The sequence below is a fragment of the Hetaerina americana genome, unplaced genomic scaffold (genome assembly GCF_022747635.1).
Source record: "Hetaerina americana unplaced genomic scaffold, ioHetAmer1.1.p SCAF_115, whole genome shotgun sequence".
Taxonomy (NCBI): Eukaryota; Metazoa; Arthropoda; class Insecta; order Odonata; family Calopterygidae; genus Hetaerina; species Hetaerina americana.
This window is the reverse complement of record NW_027286237.1, coordinates 491,530-515,779: the sequence shown is the minus strand read 5'-3', so window position 1 is coordinate 515,779 and position 24,250 is coordinate 491,530. Positions and strand designations below refer to the sequence as shown.

General features: G+C 40.0%; 2 non-coding genes across 2 annotated transcripts; both read left to right on the top strand.

Moving 5' to 3' along the window:
• Positions 1-1,896: 1,896 nt before the first annotated feature.
• TRNAG-GCC (transfer RNA glycine (anticodon GCC)) lies at positions 1,897-1,967 on the top strand. Its single transcript has one exon. It is a non-coding gene; the product is annotated as a tRNA-Gly (tRNA).
• Positions 1,968-4,089: 2,122 nt separating this feature from the next.
• Positions 4,090-4,162, top strand: TRNAK-CUU (transfer RNA lysine (anticodon CUU)). The gene has a single exon. It is a non-coding gene; the product is annotated as a tRNA-Lys (tRNA).
• Positions 4,163-24,250: the final 20,088 nt, after the last annotated feature.

The following is a 24,250-nucleotide window of genomic DNA, read 5'->3' as shown; positions in this document are numbered from 1 at the left end:
GTATCTCAATGAGCTGGCGGCGAAGGACTATGCAGCAGGAATACAGAAACTTGTCACACGTTATGACAAATGCCTTAATTTGCTTGGAGATTATGTTGAGAAGTAGTTTAAAGTATCCTCTTTCAAATAAAATTTTTTATGTTTGTTAATATTTACTTTTGTCTTTATTTCACGAACGGGTACTACTTTCCGGATGACCCTCGTATCTACCTATACATATCTGGTATTTGAATCAACAGAGTACAATTTTAATACAAATTGACCAGTTTCTGCTTGGGCACCTTTGGTTTATGGACTTTAGATATTTAATTAGCGTAAGGAACTAGAAATCAGGATAGAGGATAGCTGGAAGCAGTGTCAATTTCTCAGCTCAATTATGGAATTACTGACATCGATATATGGAATTGCTGACATCGATATTGAGATAGAGCTGAAAGAATATAACGTGTTAACAGTGACGTAAATACGTGACCCGCCAACACTGACATTCGCTCCCATTAACGTGGAATATAATTCAGTCACACATGGCTGATTTAAATCTCGATCGGACTCATAACCGCCATCTTCAAATCATAAGCACACGGAATTTCTGCAGATCTTGATGAATCATATTATTCCAGGTAGTATTCAGCTAAGGCCAGATCCGGTTTACAAATCGAGTTCTACAATTTAAAGTAGGTAAAAGGTCATTATGAGAATAAAAACATGTGCCCTTTTCCACAGATTTATCTGAAAGGCACAACGCGTTTTAGTTCATCGAACCATCTTCAGGTACAAGGCAAGATTCAACATGTAATACATCATATTTAAACCTGTTTGAGGAAGGGAGGGGGGATGGGAGAAAAGAGTGAGGAGTAAAGTAAGCGGGGAAAAAGAGGGGAAATATGGAAAACCCAAAGAAACAGGGAAATTAAAGAAATGTAGAGGTAGAAAAAAATGACACAACTGACACACTCATTATTTGAGTGAACGGCGGCAGGTAGCTGGTATCCTGGCGGTAGGAAGGAGGGAGGAATAAAGAAGGGTTTAGCGGGAAGGAGACATCGAAGGGATAGAGGTAGGTTAAGGGATGAGGCATAAGTGATTCTAAGAAGGACATTATCAGGGAAGGGTTATTCGACACATACTGAGAGTGGAGGGTAGGGGTGGTTAGATGGGAAATACGCGAAGGGTTGTGTCAATACGAGAGAGGGAGTTTCACGTTTTGCTGTGGAAACGGGATTATGAGGAGAGGAGAGTAGTTTTACAAAAATTTCAAGTTGCTCTAAAATGTCGTCTTTAGCCCTTGTTTTCGTAGTGTAGAATTTACGGATTAAATTTACATGAGTGGTATAATTGCAGTAGATGCTGAGTTAGGAGTGATGTTTCAACAAAAGTCCCCCAGCATCTTTCATGTTCTATTATTCGAGTTTGGAAACTTATTCCGGTCTGGCCTATGTAGCACATATCACAGGAGTCACCCTTCACCTTGTAAATGCCGGATCGTAAGAGGGGTTCTAACTTGTCTTTGTTGCGGCAAAGGATTTTTTCTAGAGTATGCGGATTATTTCAACCACCCCCCTCTACCTCAAACATGTATAAATATGATGTATCACATGTTGAATGAATCTTGTCTTGTACCTGACAATGCTTCGATGAACTGAAACGCGTTGTACTTAACAAAAAACCTGAGGAAAAGTGCAAATTTTGTTTTCCTCATTTTGATGAACTGCCACTACATCTCGCCTGGATCTGTTGAATATATTAGGTAAAAGCTCGCCGGTCAAGCGATCGGCCTTAACTTTCAGGCTAATGAGTGGTTTATTATTATTATTGAAGACAACGATTTCTCAAGGCTTAGGGTTGATTGTGTAGGCATTTCTAATATTTAAATAAAATTTTTATCACAGTTTAAATGCATCGGTGGTTCAGTGGTAGAATGCTCGCCTGCCACGCGGGCGGCCCGGGTTCGATTCCCGGCCGATGCATTAATTTTTTAGGGTTCAGAGCCACATGTTTCTGGAGTAATACTTATTTTTCCTAAAACTCTTGTTAAGCTTTTCAAAAAGTAAATTTCATCCAGCGGAAAATTAATAGCATTTTTCTAACTCTTATCATGAAATGTTTCTCATCTTCATGTATTATATCTTTCTTACCTCCATGTTAGTAGTTATAGATATAGTTAAGGCTAAACTGAGATCTCGTATCGGCAGAGTACGTGAAAAAATTGCCAAACAAATCATAGGGTGTTTGAATGGGAAAAATCTAGGGAAGTGTGAATACTTGTACGCAAAAATACATATATTTCGAGTGAAGATTTTCTGACCAAATCTGAATAAAAAATAATGTTATATACGGTCGGGTTACTCCCGAATTCAAAATTCAAACAACAACATGGATGGTGTGACGGCATCTGCCACTGGTAATCCATAAAGATGAACAGGATATACGAACGAGGTGGATAACCTAAAGAAAGACTCGGGGAGTTTGTTAAAGAGGATAAAACTAGGCATAAAATATACAGAAAATAAAAGTAAATAAAGGAAAAGTAGGGAAAAGTACCATTCAATAAAATAAGAAAATGTTCATAAAAGATATTAAAAAATTGTAAAAACCAATAAAATGTCCCATATGTATGTTTATGCCTATGTGTATATGCATCATATGTATGTATAATTTTACTTAAGTAAAATATAGGTATATGATTGAGCATATATGGATACATATATATAAATATATATATATATATATATATATATATATATATATATATATATATATATATACATATATGTATACATATATTTCTTCAGGCTTAGATGACGAATTACGCGATTTGATTAATCACCGACCTTCGGTTAAGCAATCGATATCATTTTTCAATTGTTTCCCGATCGAGTCAAAGCATGTGCAACTAATTTATCGAATATAGCCACACGAAATTTCTTGATCAAAAAATTACCTCCGAGAGTGTGAAGTTTTACCGCCGAGCTAATTTTAGTTCATAGGTCATCAGGGTTTTTCTGGATGAGTGGTCACATTGAATACGAAGCCCACACTTAAATTTTCATGAAAGTCACTGGAAATGAAAAACACTTCGAAATTTTAGGAGCTCTGGAAGGTGAAGTGGCGTGGTCTTGCGGCGGAGCTAAAAGACGTGTATTGAAAATAAATCGATGACGGAACCAGTGGAAGTGATGCGTGAAACTCGATAGACCCTGGCCGAAGAAATTCAACGGCGAGCTAAACAAAGAATGAAATGAGAGTAGGCGAGCGAGCGGAAATTCCACGAGAACAATAAAGCGATTATTTCGCCCGATATAATATTACTGACCTTATCGCCTTAGGGCAAACATATTAATCATAATCTATTATCGCGAATTTCCAAAAATAAAAACCATCAAACAAAAACGTACCCACAAAAGAGGGTGTGTTATGCACTGAAAAATTTCAATACAAAAACCTGAAGGAATGGTTATCCAATATGGATTAATTTACGAATTTTGTTTTGGATTATGGAGAGGTTGGAAGAAAATTTATTTTCAACGTTGGGAGATCATTCCAGGGGTTTTCATGACGTGTTAATGAAAAATTAATCTCCTCTCCATAGTTTTTATTCTTTGTTTCAGCCGCCTCTTCTCGCTTCTCCATTATCTTTCCACTCCCCTCATTTTGCAAGGTTTCAATGCGCAAGTTGGTTGACAACATCATTCTATTTTTCACTACCCTGTTTTATAGTTGTCAGACAGACCGGAAAACTCTACTGTATCACATCCAAATTCACTTTTTCCTCGAATTAGTCCATCGGCCTTCCTTGTGGAGCATTTCCAATGCTCCTAAACAATCTATTAGGCATCCTAGTATATCCGGCTGTCCTTTACCTCATAATGCTTTGAAATTGGCTTTGCTTTTCCTATTACTTTAAATGCTTCCTCGTTTCGCGCTTCATTTATGCTGTTTCTCTGCAGCATCCGCCTCCCGCACCGGATTTCAGGGTCATATTATTCCTCGATCTGCTCTTCCAATTCTCCATGCCTATAAATAGCCCATCTCCGGGAGAAGGGATTGTCTTTCTGAACTTCTTTCTCAAATAACTTCTACCCTACTCCAGCCCGGCTAGCTCAGTCGGTAGAGCACGAGACTCTTAATCTCGGGGTCGTGGGTTCGAGCCCCACGTTGGGCGTTTATTTTTTAGTTCAGTTGTATAGTCGTGACTTTTCTTCTTTATTACAAGTTTGAAAACTAACTAGTAAAGAAAGGTTTCGATTTGAGGAATACTTTGCTTCAAGAGGAATAATTTGCATTATTACCTAACCCTCTTACCATGATATAAGTATGTGTCTTCTAACAATGCCCTCAAACTCCTCGAGGTGTCCATCCTTTTATTTCATAATCTGTTACGGTCCTAATCAATTCACAGTGCCCGTTATATATCCCTACTAATCAATAATAAACCCCTACTGCCTACCTATGGTATAGGTGCCAACTTTGGAAAGCACGTAATGCCAAATTAAATGGAAACGGAATGCACTAAAATAGCATGCTTATGCAACTAAGTGTTACATTACATTGTATATTTACATTTAAAAAATAATAAATTTTTGCTGCAGATTTTTTTTACATTTTTAATAAACAATCATTAAATAGCAATGGTAATTTTGCCCGCACATACACCATTCATGATCCGAATACTAAATCAACCATAAGGTTTAATTAATGTGCAATCAAAACGGGAATGAATAAGTAAGAACGGCAAAAGTCAATGTATAACTAACATAATATTATTTTTCTTTGAGCTACTTTTTCTGGTGCTAAAGTTGCCCCGTACAATACAGTTATATTACAATTCATTAACTTAATTAATATGCATCAGAAACTTAACGCTTGAGGCCTATTACAGATTCAATCTCAATACACGGTCGTTCGGTTTAATCTACTATGCTGATAAGAGAAATGTATTTTATAGAGATACTGCTATTGCTATCACAAAGAGCAATGCCTTAAATGGGGTTATTTACTGTTATTGTAAGCCATATTCTAGGCATATTCGAGAAGAAGGGGCCGTTTGGTCATTTAAAAAAATACATTGGGTAAAAAACGTTTTCGCCGGCGGTTTTAGTTTGATACTAGCCTACTTCACTTTCTACATAGTCGCCGTTCACTTCTAAATTACTTTTCGTAACGTTGCAACAGCTCCTTAAATCCTTCAGCATGGAAGTTCTCCGCCTGGGAATTGAGGCAGTTGACAACAGAAGTTCCTCGACGTCTTAAAACCGTCGTCGAAGTTTCAAGAGCAAGAACAGGACAGTCGTTACGTGAAAGGTCGACACTGTAGGGTGGGTGATCAAAAAGATCGATGGTGGCTCCAAAAGGCTCATCCACTCAACATTCTTTGCTGTCTGTGTTGTTTGGTAAACATTTTCGGTCTTTTACTGTAGGTCCATTAAGTATGCACAACTTCCGATGAAGTAGGGCAGCTGACAATCAATTGGACACAAAAATGGAGTCAAAACACGCGCTTTGCAACTGGTGGGAGCAACCTTTTTCGCAGACATTGCTATCTGCATTCACCGATAGGCAATCGCAACTGAATCAAAACAATGACTTCAGTGGCTTCGGATAGAATCAATAGATGGCACTGCATACATATAACTTTGTTCTGACCTTTCGATATTTAAATATAAGAAAACGGGCCTTCCTTTTCGAATTTGTCTCGTATTATGAGAACTTATTTCGTGGTACGCATTCCACGAAACTCAACTTGCAGCACGATACGTATGCCTTCATGGCTTCCGGTGGCGGTTGGATCATAAACTTCGGGATCTCACGGGTTTACTAAATTCCTCATAATATTTCTTTGCATGTTAATTAGAAGAGATTATCCAAACAAGTGGTCATTTTTTGTAGTTAAATCAGAAACCGTGTCTTTAGTTTAAGTTACATTTAAATGTGCCAGGCCTTTCTAGAATGATGAAAAAAATCAATTTTGCCTTTAGCACAGATTATAGGACAATCTTCTGAAAACCTTGTTAGTATTTTTGTTTTTCGGCGGTATATCCAACACACCTGACAAAGATAAAGAGACGCCCTTTGCGGAAATCATGATCACCTAACACTATTATTATTAGGCAATAGACCGGTTAAGATAGGTTTTTGGATGGGCACAGCTCCTAAATAAATATTTTGTGACTCCTAGCAAAAAACAACATCCTACTCTACAACAGGTTCCTCTTCATCTTTGAGTACCTTCTTCCTCCCTTCATCCCGTCCAACATCCCTATCCTGTTATTTCCCTTTCCTCGTTTGCTTAACATTCTCCCCTCGATCACAGTCTTCAACATCCCACTGCCGTTCAAAACCTCCTTCATCCACTTTTCCTGCCTCCATAGGATTGCTCCCAACAAACCCCTCTCTTCGCCCACCATACCAAGTACTTCCTCATTTGTTTTCTTCTCGGTCCATTTCCCCTAACACTATAGCCAATGTGAAAGTGGACATATTTTTTTATTACGTTAATGCTTTATCCTCATGAATATCATGATAATAGGCTATTACTTGAATAAAAAACAAATCATCTGTCATTAATTCATTCTTCATAATATCAACTTCCACCGAGTTTCGTCGCACTTTTCTGAGAGGCCCTAATCTTACTCACTAAACCGAAAGGCAAAAAACAAGGGAACAACCAGAAATATCGAGTTTATAGTGTGACATATTATGACCGTGTTGCAACTGAACCTTGAGCCTAAAATTTGAAAATGAAAAATGTGTTATCTTTTTGGACCTCGACATTGTATGCTTCGACTCAAATTCGTGCTAATAAACCGTTATTCATAACGCGCGAATACGTGAATAGCATTAATTGAGCATTACTGTTGCAGAGACCCACTTCGAATTTTTTAAAGGGATGATAACCTTAATTTATCCTTTGATCTTTGAATCTCCCAACCTAGTTCTAATAATCAAAGGACGCCACTGCGTTTGTCATAAAGTTTTACAAACTTAGCTCATTTTCGCTGCAAACGATCTAATTCGTCAATCAAACCAAATCCGTAAGTATCCCATATGCTAGCAACATATTTTAAATTAAGTCCAACTAGCGGCAGATAGCATCTACATCTATCTATTCAATACCCCGCAAGGCGCCGTAAGGGTGTGTGGCGGGGGGTGTTAGGACACCACCCGTAATGAAGAAAAAAAACCGCAAGCAATAGCCACAATTTTATACCATCTGCAAACAAAGCATGGTATACACTCATGCAAGAACACATACACCTCACGCACATGCAAAAACTCAACCCACCAACTAACATACACATGCACCTACAAGTGCAACTAATACCCTATACACCTGCACCGACAAATACACCTAATATCCTTGCAATGTCTAATTTTTTTCCGACTTATAAATTCAATGTTTTCAATATTTCTGAAGGGACATCGGTTTCTTACGATAATGATATCTAATTGCTCGGGGATGGAATAAGTATTTGTACCTATCTGTCCTGGAATCTATCTCCTTTATTTTATCTTTGTGATCTGATCTACCTAAGTAGTGTGGGACCATTATGATTCCTTTAGTGTCATCGTTAAACTCGTTTGTTGTGAACCTTTCTAAGTGTCTAAGTCTCGCTTGTTCTCTTCGTACTTCAAGTGGCTACCAGCCTAAATCCCATAAGAGACCTGTCACACTTGTGTTCTTGTCATAAAAATTTTGAACAAATCTGGCGGATTTTCTCTGCACTTCTTCTAATTCTTTTTGCCAAATTTTCTCCCAAGGATCCCAAATACTTGCGGCATATTCCAAATGAGGTCTAACTAGAGCAAAATAACACCTCTCTTTAGCTTTCTCATTACATTTCCCCAACACCCGTTTTACGAATCACATAAATTATTTCGTCACTTTTTAAACTCTTTTTAAAATTTGACTGCAGCCTTCTTTGCCTTCTTAACGCCGATCTGACTTCCCCGTTGTACCATTCAGGTTCCTTACTCTCGCATTTGAGTTTGGATCGGATGTAAGTCTTCATTTCTTCGCATAAAATATTTACAAAATATTTCCAAGTTTTCTCTGTGTCGGTTGCCAGTGTTTTTGTCTTGTATTCTGGTAATTCTCTTGTTAAATATTCTCGTAGTCCGTTAAAATTTACCTTGTTGTACAGGTATATTCTACGCTTTTCTTTGTCTATTTTCATGAACTTGGGTTTTAATCAGCAAAAATAGCCTTATGGTCACCGATTCTGTCCATAATTTCAATGTTAGTGATGATTTCGGGCATAGAAGTCGCAAAGATATCTTGTATTCCAAAGAAACTGCGGGAGATGCCGCAACAGTAACTTTTAACGGAGTCATCCGCTAATGTGCATTTCAATGCAACAATTTCAGAGCGTAAAAATCATTCGCCTTGACTGGGATTTTCTGGGAAAATTTCAGAGTTTAAGAGGACGCCTCGGTAGCTTAAGTGGCTAAAGCACTCGACCGGATATTGAGGGATCTGGGTTCGTATCCCAGTCAAGGCGAATGATTTTTACGCTCTGAATTTGTTGCATATCTTGTATGCTGTGACCACGTGTTGGTGATTTAACGATTTCTTCTAAGAGGTGTTTTGTGAATATATGAAGGAGTTCTTGGCATGGATCTCTGTTTTTGGCAGATTTTCCTACGTAGTACGTGTCCCAGTCAATCGACGGTAGATTTGTATCACCAGCGATAATAATAATACTGTTGCTATTTTTGCTCCTGAGAGTGGATATTTGGTCGTCGAGCTTGTGTAGAACACCTGTATGGAAAAATCTTCCAAATGGTTCCGACAAAGACTAACAGATAGTAGGAACAACTAAATAACCACACGTGTACCTACACGTGAATAAGGCCAATGCCACCTCGTAAATGAATAACGGGTGGGTGTTTGGCAAAATCCTTTGCAAGCCCGTAAAGTTTAAGTCCGACTACTATCATAAATGTAAAATAGAGATTCAGGTGTGACGTGGTGGAATCGTTCCATAATGACAGAAAAAGAGAGAGATACTTGCTGTTTTCCACTTTATAGATTCTTCAATACCGAATAGTTTCGGTTTACTACCCCATTTTCCAGTCTTGAAAATGGTCTCTAGAGGTCCATTTTCAAGTCTTGAAAATGGTCTTGAAAATGTAAGTCTTGATAACGGTATAGTATACGGAAACTAGTCGCTATTTAAGAATATATAAAGTGCAAAATTTTAATTGTTTTTCTATGCTTTAGTCATGACTCCCACAAAGTTGATTTGAATCGGGGAAATAAATTTCACGATTTTTCCAAGAGTTTCGATATGAAATGATTCATATATGAATAACGATCTTGAAATAAAATTCAAGACTCAAGCAAAAAAGAGAATTAAGAGAGACAGCACCTTACATGAGTTGTTAATTCTAGGCTCGAACCAAAAGATATCTTCGGCTAATCGATTCTGGAGGGAAGTCCGAGACAGGAGTGCACCGAATATTTGAAGAAAGACTTCCTCCCTCCGAGGGACATTTGCTCAAGATCGGCGAACGAGGTCGTATACACTCAACCGTAACCAGGTCAATTGCCTTCATTTCACGGAAGCCTGAAGGTAGTCGAATGAATTTGAACTCTGTCGATAATATCTATTCAAAAGGAGTTAGAACCCTAATGAGTTTTCCATGCGGTTTCCACGTCTAAACAAGAGAAACGAATAGGAATTCCTTTCTTCCCCCTCTTTCTCTCACGTCACCGGTAAACCAGGGGGGGTTCGGCTGGATGGAACGATGGGAGAAATAAATGGGCATTCCCACTTAACCTCAGCGATTGATTTTTCGAGCGTGAAATGCGAGCCAGGTTAACCATCTTCGAGGGGCCTCTCATGAAAATATTCCTTTCTACGCCGTAAACTCAAATAATGCGAAAGCCTTTGAAACAATTTATTCAAAAGTATTCATGGGGGGAGAAAAAGAAGTGGTGGAAATATTTTGAGAATGGTTTTTCGTTTCTTCACCGTCGCAGTTCTCAAAAAGAAGAGCTATCAGGCCAACGATGACGAAGAAAAATGTCTCTCCCTCGATATCGACGGGTAACGCTCAATTTTGGATGGTCCCTGATCCCGAGTCTTGATCGACGAATCAATGACATGCTATTTCTCATATTTCATCTTCATTCGAGGAAGTGAAGCAATTATTCCACTTAAATTTAAAAGTAATAACAAAAATGTATTCCCTGAAAGTATTTATGAAAAAACAAAACCCGTGCCACACTGAAATATTTTTTGAAGCGGATCGGAAGCATTAGTTGGACAACAATTACGTCAGATATGCAATGTATTTAATCTCAAGTTGCCTTCACCTCTTCGCAATGAGGGTCAATATAAAGAATATTCTGATTGCAGATGCTTTCAAATAATGATTAGAGGAAATAGTTATTTATCAGAGTTCCTTTAAAAGTACCTATATTTCATCTCGAGTTTTAACTTTTCATTCTGGTCATAAATTAGGTAAATGAGACCGATTTTGGCATGGCTCATGGAAAGGAGTAGGTTTAAAGGATTGGTTTAGTTGGCAAATGAATGTTTTAGCAACAGTAGTCAGCTATATTTAATTTAAAAAACAACTGATAATTTCAATGAAAAATTAGTAAAATCTAAGCGGAGATAAAAAGACAAATTTTTCGTTTAATCATAGGCTCTACCAAGCATATAAAAGTGCAGGGGGTTACTGTGTGACGTCTAAAATTTATCCATTTGCCAAAATTTGATTCCAAAGTTTTACAGCACCAAATTACATTCAAGACCTTTTAAAAGTCATTCCACACTTGGATATTCATGTTAAACCCTTCTGTTAGCTTTCGCAGTAATGTTTTATCATTATGGATGAAACTGAAATTATTTACACCAATCTTATGTCACTTAGAAAAATATAAAATTGCATTAAAAATAGGGAAACTCGAATTTTCAACCACTCACAGATGTAATCCGTTCATGATTTTAAGGTATCCCAATGACGAGATTACCTCACACAATATAGTTACTGTAACTAGTCATGAAATCAAACAAAATCATGGGTGTTTTTGAAGCCCCTCCTCCAAAAACAGTGTCACCTATCTGACTCAGGAATAACTATATTCGACCCAGTGACGAGTAAAAATTAATAAATATCCAAATAAATAGTGAAAAATAAGTGTTCTTTTCCTTAAGCGAAAATTCATCGCCCATATTAAAGGGCGATATGCTATTATTTTCGGTCGATGCCTGTAGCTCCACTTGCAGTGCCACGGGCCCTAATTTGGAACGCTTCGATGGTTTAAAGAGCATTAGGACAATTATTTTTACCTATCTACATGCAGTATGTATTTAAATATTGGTATAATTATTTTTTATCAATTTGAGAAGCTGATGCTACCAATCATTCTCCAAATTTTACAATATTACAAATTGTTATCGCTCATTTACTAAATTATTCGCTTCGCTCTCTCTACAGTAACTACAGTCTTGAGAATAATTAGGTTTACTTAATTGGAAGCACTTTCACTAACCTCGAGCGTTTTGTTATCAAAAACCTTCCACATGACCTTAGTAGGATGCCTTCAAATAATGTAGTCCTCTTTACAGTACTGTTTGCTCTGCCTTTTATCTTTTTAAGGTTTCCCTTCCATCCCTCGTTTCTCTCCTTGGGGGGACCCTCCTACTACCTGCAGCGTTGGGTCACATTCCCCACTTGTGTCCTTGGGGAAGAGACCGTTTTTTGTTGCATGTCCATATGGTAGAGGAATTGCGCCTTCCTACTTTTCTAATTGTACGTTAATGGATACATTTCTTACTGCATCATTAGGTGCCATTATTTGTTAGATGATAGTATATGTATTTGCATGCGCGTAGAATGAAAGGATTTTTGCATGAATGTATACTACCTTGATCAAAAGGTTCCCGGAATAACCACCGTGTGGCGCTCCCATCGTTCCGATTTGAGTTCTGTTTTTTTGTTAAATTGGTACATCTGTTGTTGATATTCCCTTTAAATCTTAGTGTCATAACTTGACATTTGCAAAAGTTACGTAGCCAAGAGTACATCTATCTCTGTGTGTGTTGGCGATTTTTTACAATTGCAGAAATGGATTTAAATTTGCAACAACGAACTTGTATTAAATTTTGCGTAAAAAACGGATTTAGTGGCGCACGGACGTTGGAAATGTTGGAAAAGTGTTTCGGCAACGATTCTCTAAAAAAAACGGTCGTTTACCAGTGGCACGAGCGGTTCAGAAGTGGTCGTGAGTCAATCGAAGATGATGAACGCAGTGGCAGACCATCGACATCGAAAGTCGGTGAAAAAATTGATAAAGTAAAAGAAATGTTGGTCAATAACCGCAAATTAACCATCAGAGAAATAGCGGAGGACTTGAACATTGCCTATGGATCCGCCCAAGACATTGTGGTTAATGATTTGGGTTTCCGTCGTGTAGCAGCAAAGTTGGTGCCAAAAGACCTCAATTTCATGCAAAAAAGAGACCGTGTTGACGTCGCAAAAGACATGATTTGCGAGGCTGAATCCGATCCCACATTCATCAAAAGGATCATTACTGAAGACGAGACGTGGGTTTATGAGTACGACACGCAATCCAGACATCAGGCAAGTGAATGGCGTTCACCAAATGAGCCGAGACCAAAAAAACCACGTCGTTTTCAGTCAAAAAAGAAGGCAATGCTGACGGTTTTTATGGATTACAACGGTGTAGTGCATCATGAATTTTTGCCAGAAGGCCAGACAGTAAACAAAGAGTATTATTTGGGCGTTATGAGACGTTTGCGTGAAGCAATTCGCCGAAAGAGACCAGAAATGTGGGCAGAAAACTCACTCACAGATTTTGCACCATGATAACGCACCGTCGCACAGTGCTATCATTATTCGTAATTTTTTGACGAAAAATGCAACAAATACCATCCAACAGCCACCGAATTCACCTGATTTGGCTCCCTGTGACTTCTTTCTGTTCAATCGAGTTAAAAAACCATTACGGGGAACGCGTTTTAGCAGCCGAGAGGAAGTAATGGAAAAATCGCAGGAAGCACTGATGGACATACCGAAAACCGACCGTAACTTTTGCAAATGTCAAGTTATGACACTAAGATTTAAAGGGAATATCAACAACAGATGTATCAATTTAACAAAAAAAACAGAACTCAAATCGGAACGATGGGAGCGCCACACGGTGGTTATTCCGGGAACTTTTTGATCAAGGTAGTATGCCACTGTGGATATAGTTTTGTATGTTTGTGTTGATTTTGCAGGTGGTTGTGTTCCTTCCTTGGTGACCTAACACCCCCCCCGCCACACTCCCTTCGGCGGCTTGCGGGGTATTATGTAGATGTAGTTCAAGTGAATAAGGAATCTTCCAGCGTCCGTCCTCTATGCATTGAGTATCCTGCCCTTCCCTGTGCTTAGCATCATCACTCCCCTTTCGCCAACCGTGCAAAACCACTCCATTAGCTTCTCCTAACACATCATACAAACATGATAAGATCCACACCTCCAATCTCGCACGGAGATCCCCGCATCGACGTGTCCCGAACGTATCCCCAGCAATCCCATGAGAATAGAAAACTGGAGAACACGAAGGGGGGGGAGTGCGAGGGGGAGGAGGCGAGTAAAGGGGGAAAGCGACAAGGGAGGAAGGAATTTTTTAAACTTGGGATTGGGGTAGGGAACGGAAGAGCCGGAGGAAGCCCCGGAGAAGGGGGAACTCCGGCAAGGATGGGGGAAGGGGTTAAGGCAGGGTTTAGAAGAAAGAAATTGTGGATGGGTAGGAGAGGAGAGTCGGGCGGAAGAGGATTAGGCGGGAAGGGGGGCGGGATGAAAAAAAGAAGCGTGGGTGGGTGTTGTGAGGAGCAAAGTTTATAGCTAGAGGCGACGTTGACAAAGTAGAGTGGGAATCCGTTCAAAAACTACTTATATCGAACCACCGAAGACCAAGGCCGATCTCATGGAGGGCGCGGCCTTTCCCTCATTCCGCTGCCGACTCCAACAATAGCACGGTTCAAAAACGAAGGAGGCAGGGCCTCGTGGGGCTCAAGGCGATGCGGCGTACGGGGGGTTATCTCTACGTATCTCACCACACTGCCCCGCATCCCGGGCATCGGAACTGCTGGGGACGTTGGGGCAGAACACGAAAAATAATATTTCGCAAAAGTAATGAGAGTGAATCTTAGATGACTAAATAACAAAGATCTTAAAAATAATCGGTGTTATCAACGTTAACCATCCTATCCAGGTCGGTCAGTCCGACCAACTAGGCTTTCCACCAATTCTAGGCCGGTCTTGTTAGCGACGGGGTAGACGCCTATCTTAACAACCCATAGCCCTTGGTTTCGATTCCTAATTACGCAGATTTTCTCCTTCTAAAGTATAGACTTCTGTATTCATCCTTGTCCGTTGCTCTTGAAAACCATTATTGAATTGCACATAATTGAGTCTACATACCCTTCTTTTACCCAAAAGTGCAATGATTTTAACATCATAACTATTACTAAGAAGATCATAGAGTATCGTATAACGTAAACAGTAAGTAGCACTAATTTGTTATTGCTTCCGAATAATACCATTCAAAGCTGAATGTAAAATAACATCATACATTCATCGATCAAACCATTAAAATTATCCTCTGTGAAAGTCCAAGGCAAAGTACATTAAGGCAAAATAAAAAGGAATGTAAGAAAGAGGATCCTTAATAGGGACCTGTTTCTAAAAGCTCCAGTCATCAACAATTAAAATTGCAAGTGCTCGTAATTTACGCATAAAGTATCACCTGATAGAAATAATTATATCTTAAAGGTATTCACGTCCACTTTTCAACGAAGGTGTATTTTCGAATGCTTAAGATTGCATTAAAAATTGTTTTTGACCAGGCTGGTGAATTGTCTCGTAACTTTGAAAAATGTGCCAGAAGACGTACGAATTTCAAGACTGGGTAGAGAGGAAACCGGAATGCTTAGGACAGCCGATACACAGGCTGAAAGACCAATGAATGAATTAGGATGAGTTTTTGTCAGAATATAGTTAGGATATTAATAACTGATATTCAGCTTAAAAGGAAACTTTAACTCAACTTCACCTTGGTTATAATCATTAAAGGCCTGTCTATTTAATCTTTTTTATGTAAACACACCTGCACGCACAAAACCCACACACACAAACTCGCAAAACACATGCAGAATACTCACTCGTACAAAACAGGCGCGAAACACGCAAAACACGGACTTGAAAAAAGTTTCCCTTACCGGGAAACCCTTCTCTGCTTGGAATTCAAATCCTTCCATCTACCCCACTAAACTTGTGTTTTTCTGATAATTGTGCTTCTACCCTTCTACCCTACCCGTCTACTCCTGGGAAATATGCTTCAATAACTTCACGCACTTGTGTGTTGAGGCTTGGGGTTTGGTGAAATCTTTAATTAGCAGCTATAGGAAGATAATGATTGGTCGCATTGATTTGTATATACGTCAAATGTATTCAGAAGTAAGGCAATACACGTTTAAGGGTAATAACGCTCTTGCTGTTTGTAAGGAATTTGGGGAATCCGGTGTTATGCCCACAGATTTGAAGGGAACCGTAGTTGAGTCTGTTTTGGAACCATTGAAACCTAAATTTTCGTTGTATAGAGCCCGTTACAACGTTCAGGATTTAAAGAATGGAACCGTTGTTCCTCAATTTAAAAGGAAAGAGGATGCTTCCTTACATGCTAAGGTGTTAAATAAGATGAATGTAAAAGTGTCTGGGAAAAGTGTCTGGGAAGTAAATGGGAGTAAACAAACCGTGGCTTGCTTAAGGGATTGTAGCAATGTAATTCATACAGACAGCGAGGTTAAAGCTAACATCTTAAATTCATTCTTCCAAAGCGTTTTCTCGAATGATGTTGCCACCGCATATCTCCAAGAAACAATACATACTCCACCCATGGAAAAAATAACAGTGGACCAACAAGGAATTCTAAAATTACTTAATGAGATTAAACCCAACAAATCCCCGGGTCCCGAAAATATACCAGCTAGGGTGATTAAACATTTAGCTCCAAACATTGCCCCGTACCTTGAATTTATATTTAACAAATCCCTCACAGAGTGCAAAGTACCTAAGATTTGGAAAGCCGCGCAAATAACGCCTATTTTTAAAAGTGGTGACAGGGAGGATCCCAGTAATTACAGACCTATATCTCTCACTTCTATCTGTTGTAAAATCTTAGAGCACATAATTGTCAGTTCAATAATGAGACACCTTGACAATATTAACTTTTTAAGTGACAATCAACACGGATTCAGGAAAACCCGCTCCTGCGAGACCCAATTAGGATTATTTACACATGATTTACTTGTAGCTGGTGAGAGAGGTAGGCAAGTGGATGCCATCTTCTTAGATTTTCAAAAGGCATTTGATAAGGTCCCACATGGTAAACTCATTCATAAATTAAAGGTCGCGGGTATAAACAAGGGCGCTATAAGTTGGGTTAAAGATTTTCTTTCAGAGCGGGAACAGAGGGTAGTCCTTGATGGCGCTAGTTCCGACAGCGTTCGAGTCACGTCGGGGGTACCTCAGGGAAGTGTGATCGGGCCGTTACTTTTCTTGATTTTTGTTAACGATTTGAACCGCGAAGTGAAAAGTAACATTAGGATGTTTGCGGATGACACGGTGATCTATCGGGAGATATCTGGGGATGAGGATCGTTTTATTCTAGCGCAGGATTTAGATTGCATTACTAAATGGTGTTCTAACTGGGGATTGACTCTAAATTATAATAAATGTTCAGTGATAAATTTCTTTAAAAGATCAACGGGATTTGCTTACAAATTAGCTGGAGGTGACCTAGCAGTAGTTGATACGGTAAAATACCTAGGTGTCACATTCACTAAAGACTTAACTTGGGGGACTCACATACGTAAAGTCTGCGGTCAAGCAAATAAAAAATTGGGATTCATTAGACGCATTGTCGGCAAAAGTGACTCAAAGGTCAAGGAACGTTGTTACCACGCTCTTGTAAGGCCTCATTTAGAATACGCATGCAGCGTGTGGGACCCGAGTGAAAAAGGTCTCATTCGGGAAATTGAGAAGGTTCAACGCCGGGCAGCCCGTTTTGTAAAAAATTCCTACGATAAAACGCAAAGCGTTACCGAAATGCTCATGGATTTGGGGTGGGAATCATTAGAAGAGAGACGATTCAATGCAAGACTGAAATTATTAAATAAATTCAGATCCGCATGTTTCAGCACCGAGGTCTCGCAGATTATTCGTACTCCTACATACATTGGTCGCTTGGATCATGCATATAAAATTCGGGAAATAGATGCCAGGACTAGCCGACTCAAGGACTCCTTCTTCCCACGGACAATACGGGATAGCAACTGTAGGATTATAGATAGTAAAAATTCCACTTGCCACCCTCAGTGTCTAAAAAATAATTAGTCGTATTTAAATGCATGCTCTTCCACTAACCTTATGTGTTTTGTTATAATAACCCATTCTTTCCGCATGACATCATTCGTGTTCTGTTCATCTGTTTTTAAGTTTCCCTTTCAGTCCCTCTTCCCTCCCGGCGGGGGGAAATTCCTGCTACCTGCAACGTTGGGTCGAATTCCCTTCCTTTTACTGTCTCTTTGGGGGGTTGAGTGTTTTGTGGTGCATTTTCATGTGGTAGTGATGTTTCACATTCTTGCTTGTTGTGTCCTGGCTTGCGTGTTTTAGGATGGCTTTCGTGCTGTATCCTGGGGTGCAGTTTTTTGTTGTTTGGCGGTGTATGTGTTTGCATGAGTATTGGATGGAGGGAGTTTTGCATGAGTGTGTGCGCTGCTGGGGTGTAATTTTCCGTGTTGTTTTTTGCATGTGGTATTTTTCGTTTTTACGGTTGGTGACCTAACACCCCCCGCCACACGCCCTTGCGGCGGCTTGCGGGGTATTATGTAGATGTAGATGTAGATGTACCCCTCTTTTTTATATCGGTAATCGTAAAATATATTTTCACTGTTTGGTGGGTTTTCGTGTTTGAGTGCATGTGCAAATACACACACGCTTATATATATACCAAGACAGCACTAGCGAACAAACACAAAAACGCAGAAACACATAAAAAAGTAACGCACGTATTATGAATTTCCGGTGGAGCTACCACCTTTCTCTAGGAAAAATGAAGAACGTATTTATCGATGTTTTCCCTTGCACATTTCATTTTTCATTGCATTTTTGAAAGCAGCGTCGTAGGTAAAAACAGAATTATAATTACATTCTAATTTTTTCTTACTTGTTTGTAATGATGTCGCATCTTTGTTATGGTAAACGTGAAGGTTGTTATACTATTGGTATTTTCGTTACCGCGGAGCACTCGTCCTTCAATGAGTATTGGCTCAGAAACAGTCCCTGGGGAGCAGTGTTTCCAAAACGGTGTAACGCGGAACCCTGGAGTTCCGTCGAGTATAAATAGGTCTTCTGGGGGAAAAGTCAGACTTGAATGCAACGGCAGGGCGTTCTCAGAAAGGGAGTGCTCTATTTAATCACATGTGACATCGAGCCTCTGACATTAATAACGAAACTGCATTTGGAAATAGCTAAAAGGAAAAGGGATAGGAACACAAACGAAGGACGAACACAGGAATGGTGGGGAAGATAGACTTGAGCAGATCACAGGCATAAAAACGTTTCCTTGACAGGGACTTGAACCACGGATCTTTCGACTTGTCGAACTGATGCTCTAACCACTTTCCCTTATAGATATATCTGTATATCTATATCCATGTGAATAATAATGGATATGTATGTACATATATATAATTTCATATACACATATATATATATCCCTCCCCGGACTACAACCTTGACGTGGTGGAAGGGCTTGTGCGTTCCGATGACCCCTAGAGCTGTACTGGCGGGAGTAATAAAAATTGCTCCTGGTAGGGTCACCCATGCCAGATAGGTCGAAGGTTAGGAGCCAGACGAAAGGTAGTCCACGCAGCGTCTGTTCCTCAGTGAGGCGGCTGCAATGGCGTCTGACCCCAGTGGGGCGGCCAGTAAGTGATGGTGTCACGTTAAAAACACTATTGAGGAAGGCAACGGGAAACCACCTCAATTATCATTCCCTAGAAAAAAATGATGGACAATAGAGATATTTTGAGTCCTGGCAACCACGGGGCTCGGCCCAATCGGCCGTGTGTCGTGCCCGGCAGCGGGGGAGGCAAGGCTTCCGCGGTCGTCATCCCACGAAACCCTTGCAAGGGAAAACCAGCAGCAGCAGGACAGAAGACGCAGGAGAAGAAGACCACATTAGTTAGAATAGGAACGTGGAATGTTAGGACAATGATGAGGACAGGGAAATTGGAGAATGTTAAGCGAGAGATGGAAAGGGGAAATATAGATATTTTAGGTCTATGCGAGGTGAGATGGAAAGATAGCGGGGATTACTGGAGTGATAAGTATAGAATAATATACAGCGGTGGGGACGAGAGCCAACGAGGGGTTGCCATAGTATTAAATGAAGAGGTAGGAAGAAGCGTAGTCAACATAGAGCAGGTAACGGATAGAATACTACTAGTGGAGATAAAAGCAGAACCGACGAACTTAGTTATTATCCAGGTATACATGCCACCGAGCAACCATAAGGAAGAAGAGGTCGATAGGATATACGATCAGTTAGAGGACATGATTGCATGTGTTCCTGAAGGGAAACATTTGATAGTGATGGGGGATTGGAATGCGACAGTAGGCGAAGGAAGAGATGGTGAGGAGGTGGGGGACTACGGTTTAGGCACGAGGAATGCCCGCGGGGAGAAAGCAGTTGAGTTCTGCAGGAGACAGGGCTTAGTTATCACCAACACTTGGTTCAGACACCACAAAAGACGCAGGTATACATGGAAAATGCCAGGTGACTCGGGAAGATATAAGCTAGATTATATCCTGGTTAGACACAGGTTTAGGAATAGTGTGATAACTTCCCACAGCTTCCCGGGAGCGGATGCGGACTCAGACCACAATTTAGTTGTTATGAAATGTAGCGTACGTTTCAAAAAGATAAGGCAGGGGCGGCGAGTTAGAAAATGGAATGTAGAAGCGTTAAATGGGTTGAAAAGGAAGGAATGCAAACAGGCGGTAGAGAAAATCATGGAGGATGGTAAAGGGCTTATTACTATCGAAGAAAAATGGGAAATGATCAAAAAAGGGTTGTCTAAAGCCGCAAAAGACACTATTGGAACCGTTAACGCTAAAAGGACTAGGAAACCATGGATCACGGATGAGATGATTACAAAGATGGATGAGCGGCGAAAATGGAAGAATATAAATACAGAATTAGGCAAAATGAAGTACAAAGAATTGAACAATAAATTGAGGCGGGCAACAAATAAAGCAAAGGAAGCATGGTGGAAGACGCAGTGCGAGGATATGGAAAGTCTGCAGAGGAAGGGGGAAATCGGTGCGCTTTACAGCATAGTTAAATCTTTATCGGGAAGTAAGAAAGGGAGATCAACGATAGCAGTTAGAGATAAGGCCGGTAAGGTAATAGTTGACGCAGGAAAGATCCAAGAGAGATGGAAGGAATATGTAGAAGAACTGTATAGTAAAGAGCTTAGACCAACAAAGTTAGACATTGAAAAGGAACATGACGTAGAGGAAGATAGCTTAGGTCCAGGCATACTAGACAATGAGATAGAAAGGGCATTAAGGGAGATGAAACTAAATAAGGCCGTAGGGGTAGATAACATTCCCGTGGAACTTTTGAAATGCTTGGGAAAATGTGGGAGGAAGAGGCTATATGGGCTGATCCGTAGTATTTATGAGGAGGGAATCTGGCCGGAAGACTTTGTGAGATCAGTTTTAGTTCCTATTCCGAAAAAGGTAAAGGCCACGTCATGTGAGGACTATAGGACAATTAGTTTGATATCCCACGCAGCTAAGGTTGTTATCAGGATCATAAACAAAAGGATAGAGAGTAGGGCAAATGATTACTTAGGGGGTGATCAGTTTGGGTTTAGGAAGGGGAGAGGTACGCGTGATGCCATTGCAGTAATGAGATTATTAATCGAGAGGAATATAGAACACAACCAGGAGGTATTTGCCTGTTTCGTAGATTTCGAAAAAGCGTTTGATAGAGTAAATTGGGAAAAACTAATGAGTATATTGCAGAAAATAGGAATAGATTGGAGGGAAAGGAGGCTAATCCGCAACCTGTACATGTCTCAGACTGCTCAGGTGAGGGTGGGAAACGGGGAGTCAGGATGGGCAGTGTTAGGAAGGGGTGTAAGGCAGGGTTGCCCATTATCACCGTTGCTGTTCAACCTGTACGCAGAAGAAATGATCAAAGAGGCATGGGAAGAACTCGAGGTAGGAATGAAAGTGGGCGGGGAATTCGTAAAATCAGTTAGGTTTGCTGATGACCAAGCTTTAGTTTGTCAGTCAGCCAAGGGGCTGCAAGCATTGCTTAGTGAATTGGAAATTCAGTGCGACAAGTATGGGATGAGAATCAATATTAATAAAACAAAGGTTATGCGATTTTCTAGAAAGAAAAAGGCCAAGCTTAACATTAAAATAGGAGGGCAAAAGCTAGAGCAGGTAGAACAGTTTACGTATCTCGGTAGTGTTTTGGACCAACACGGTCAAAGTAGTAGGGACGTAAGGAGAAGAATTGCGCTAGGCAAAGAGGCTTTCACAAGGAGGAGGGAGTTGATGACAGGGACTTTGAGTAAGGATGTTAAGAAAAGACTCGTAAAAACTTTGATATGGAGCGTAGCTATGTACGGAGCGGAAACGTGGTCATTGAAGCAGGAGGATAGACGTAGATTGGAGGCTTTTGAAATGTGGGTGTGGAGAAGAATGGAGAAGGTGAAATGGACAGAGAAGAAAACAAATGAGGAAGTACTTGGTATGGTGGGCGAAGAGAGGGGTTTGTTGGGAGCAATCCTATGGAGGCAGGAAAAGTGGATGAAGGGGGTGTTGACCGGCAGTGGGATGTTGAAGACTGTGATAGAAGGTAGAATGTTGGGCAAAAGAGGAAAGGGAAGGAACAGGATAGGGTTGTTGGACGGGATGAAGGGAGGAAGGAAGTATTCAGAGATGAAGAGGGACCTGATATAGAGTAGGATGATTGATTTTGTGTTTTGTTAGGAGTAATAAAATATTTGTTTGGTAGTTGTGTCCGTCCAAAAACCTACCTTAACCGGTAGATTACTTACTTATACTTATATATATATATATATATATATATATATATATATATATATATATATGTATATATATATAATATTCGAATAATTTTCAAAGAGCTTCGTTTCAAAATTTATTCCCTCCCTAATATGTAAACTCAGATTGATGCATTTACAAGCAAATCATGTCTGCAAAAACTTTCAAAATAAATAGCCGAGATTACAACTATTTGGAATTGGACTCAAGTTTCATACAAATTATTTATATTAGCATTTTTGATCAAAACTATATGTTATTAATTAATTGGTTATGTACGGTTGCAGCTCCACCCAAGCTATGTGATATTTCGGGTACCAGATCTTCCTGGGAAACCATAACCGGCACAGGGAAAGGAACTGGCCCCCCTACCCTGATGTGTGAATTTTCACACGCCGTATAGGGCTTAGTACTGGGTGAACTCTACCATCACCTACTAAACCGACCTTCGGGTTGATTACTGTGTTTAACTTTATCCAGTTGTAATTTACGTGAACATCTATAGGTAATCGTTAAATAGGCACACTGCTTGCTCTTCCTGCTGCCATCTAGTTATTCTCGCAATAAAACATGTCTCTCATTCTCGCAATAATACAGCACAAATATATATACACATATATAATAAATACATCGTCCAAAACTTCAACCCCTTATTTTGAGTTTTTACTCAAATATCAGTTATTTTCTCATGTAATGCCTATTTCATCCAGTAAAATAGGGAGAGGGCAGAAAGAACACAGTCTTTGTACTCATTTTTCATTCATCCTGTACATAGCGATCCTGCACACCGGTCAAAATGGGGTCCCTTTGAGGTAAGACAGAAGAAAGGATACAAATTAGCATTTTGCTAAGAGTACAACGTAAATGAATTCACGCGCGTATGTAAGCTATGTAAAAAAATTGAAGCAATCTTAGTCGGCGGGGTCTGGCGGAACAAAGTTGGAGAATCCAACCAAAAGAAGGGTCTTCAATGAAGTCGATTCTCAATCAAAATATCCCATTCTCGCAGGTGGAATTGGAGGTTCGCCCCCGGGGATAGCTCAGTGGAGATTCTCTAGGGTACATATCCGAAAAATCTCGAATCTGCTTGCTGATGACCCTTGCGACACCCTTTTCAAAGGTAACCATTAGTTAATAAAGCTCTCAACAGATAAAGTTATATCTCAACACCTAAATTACATCTCACAGGTCTAATCTTTAAGGAGTTATTCAACCAAAAATAGGCGAGTAGTCAGTTTGACCCGTGGGCGACCAATCTAGAGTTAATCAAAAATGAAACATTTACCGCTACTCTTCGGACTGTAGACACCGGAGGGAGTGCTCATAGTAAAAATACCTCCTCGGAATAGGGCTCCCGCGGGGATATATATCTCTGAAGAAGAGATAAGAGGGATGGTATGGGTTAAGCCTGGAGTCAATCAGGAAAGAAAAAAAAGACATAAAAGGTCGTCTTGCCTCGCATATCCGTCTCAAACGTCTCCCTAAAATACGGTACTTCGACTCAAAGGATGCTATCCAAGAAGCTTTGAGGACCGGAAAATGGCCGGCATCAACCGAAGCTCTCTGCGAGAGAGAGAAAGAAACAAATTTGAGGGAAAACTCTGTCAAGGATGCCAGTGGATATTCTCAAGGATACGCATCCGAAATATCCTGAATCAGCTTGCTCTTGACCCTTGAGGCACCTTTCTTAAACGTAGCCATTAAGTAATAAAGCTCTTCAAAGATTAGGTATTCTCTTGGTGCCTAAATTACATCAAAGAGAGCAACTCAAGGCATTTTGTCAATGAAGCTTTGGTGTCCACCAATAAGAATTAAACTCCTTTTCCAGATAAAGCTTAAAAAAAAATAGTGATTCAATGCAAGTTGAACTGCATAGAATGGTGAAATTAGTTAATAGGAGAACGTGACTATGGACGATCATGTGAATATAGAATTTGAATCTAAGGCAATAAAAATAAAGGGGCTCTGAAGGTAAACCTACGTCGAAGAAAAAATATATTGAGACGCATACATAAAAATAAAGTTAACCTAACTAACCCACTTCCTCATTCGGGCATGAGCAACTCGGGTGAGTACATCG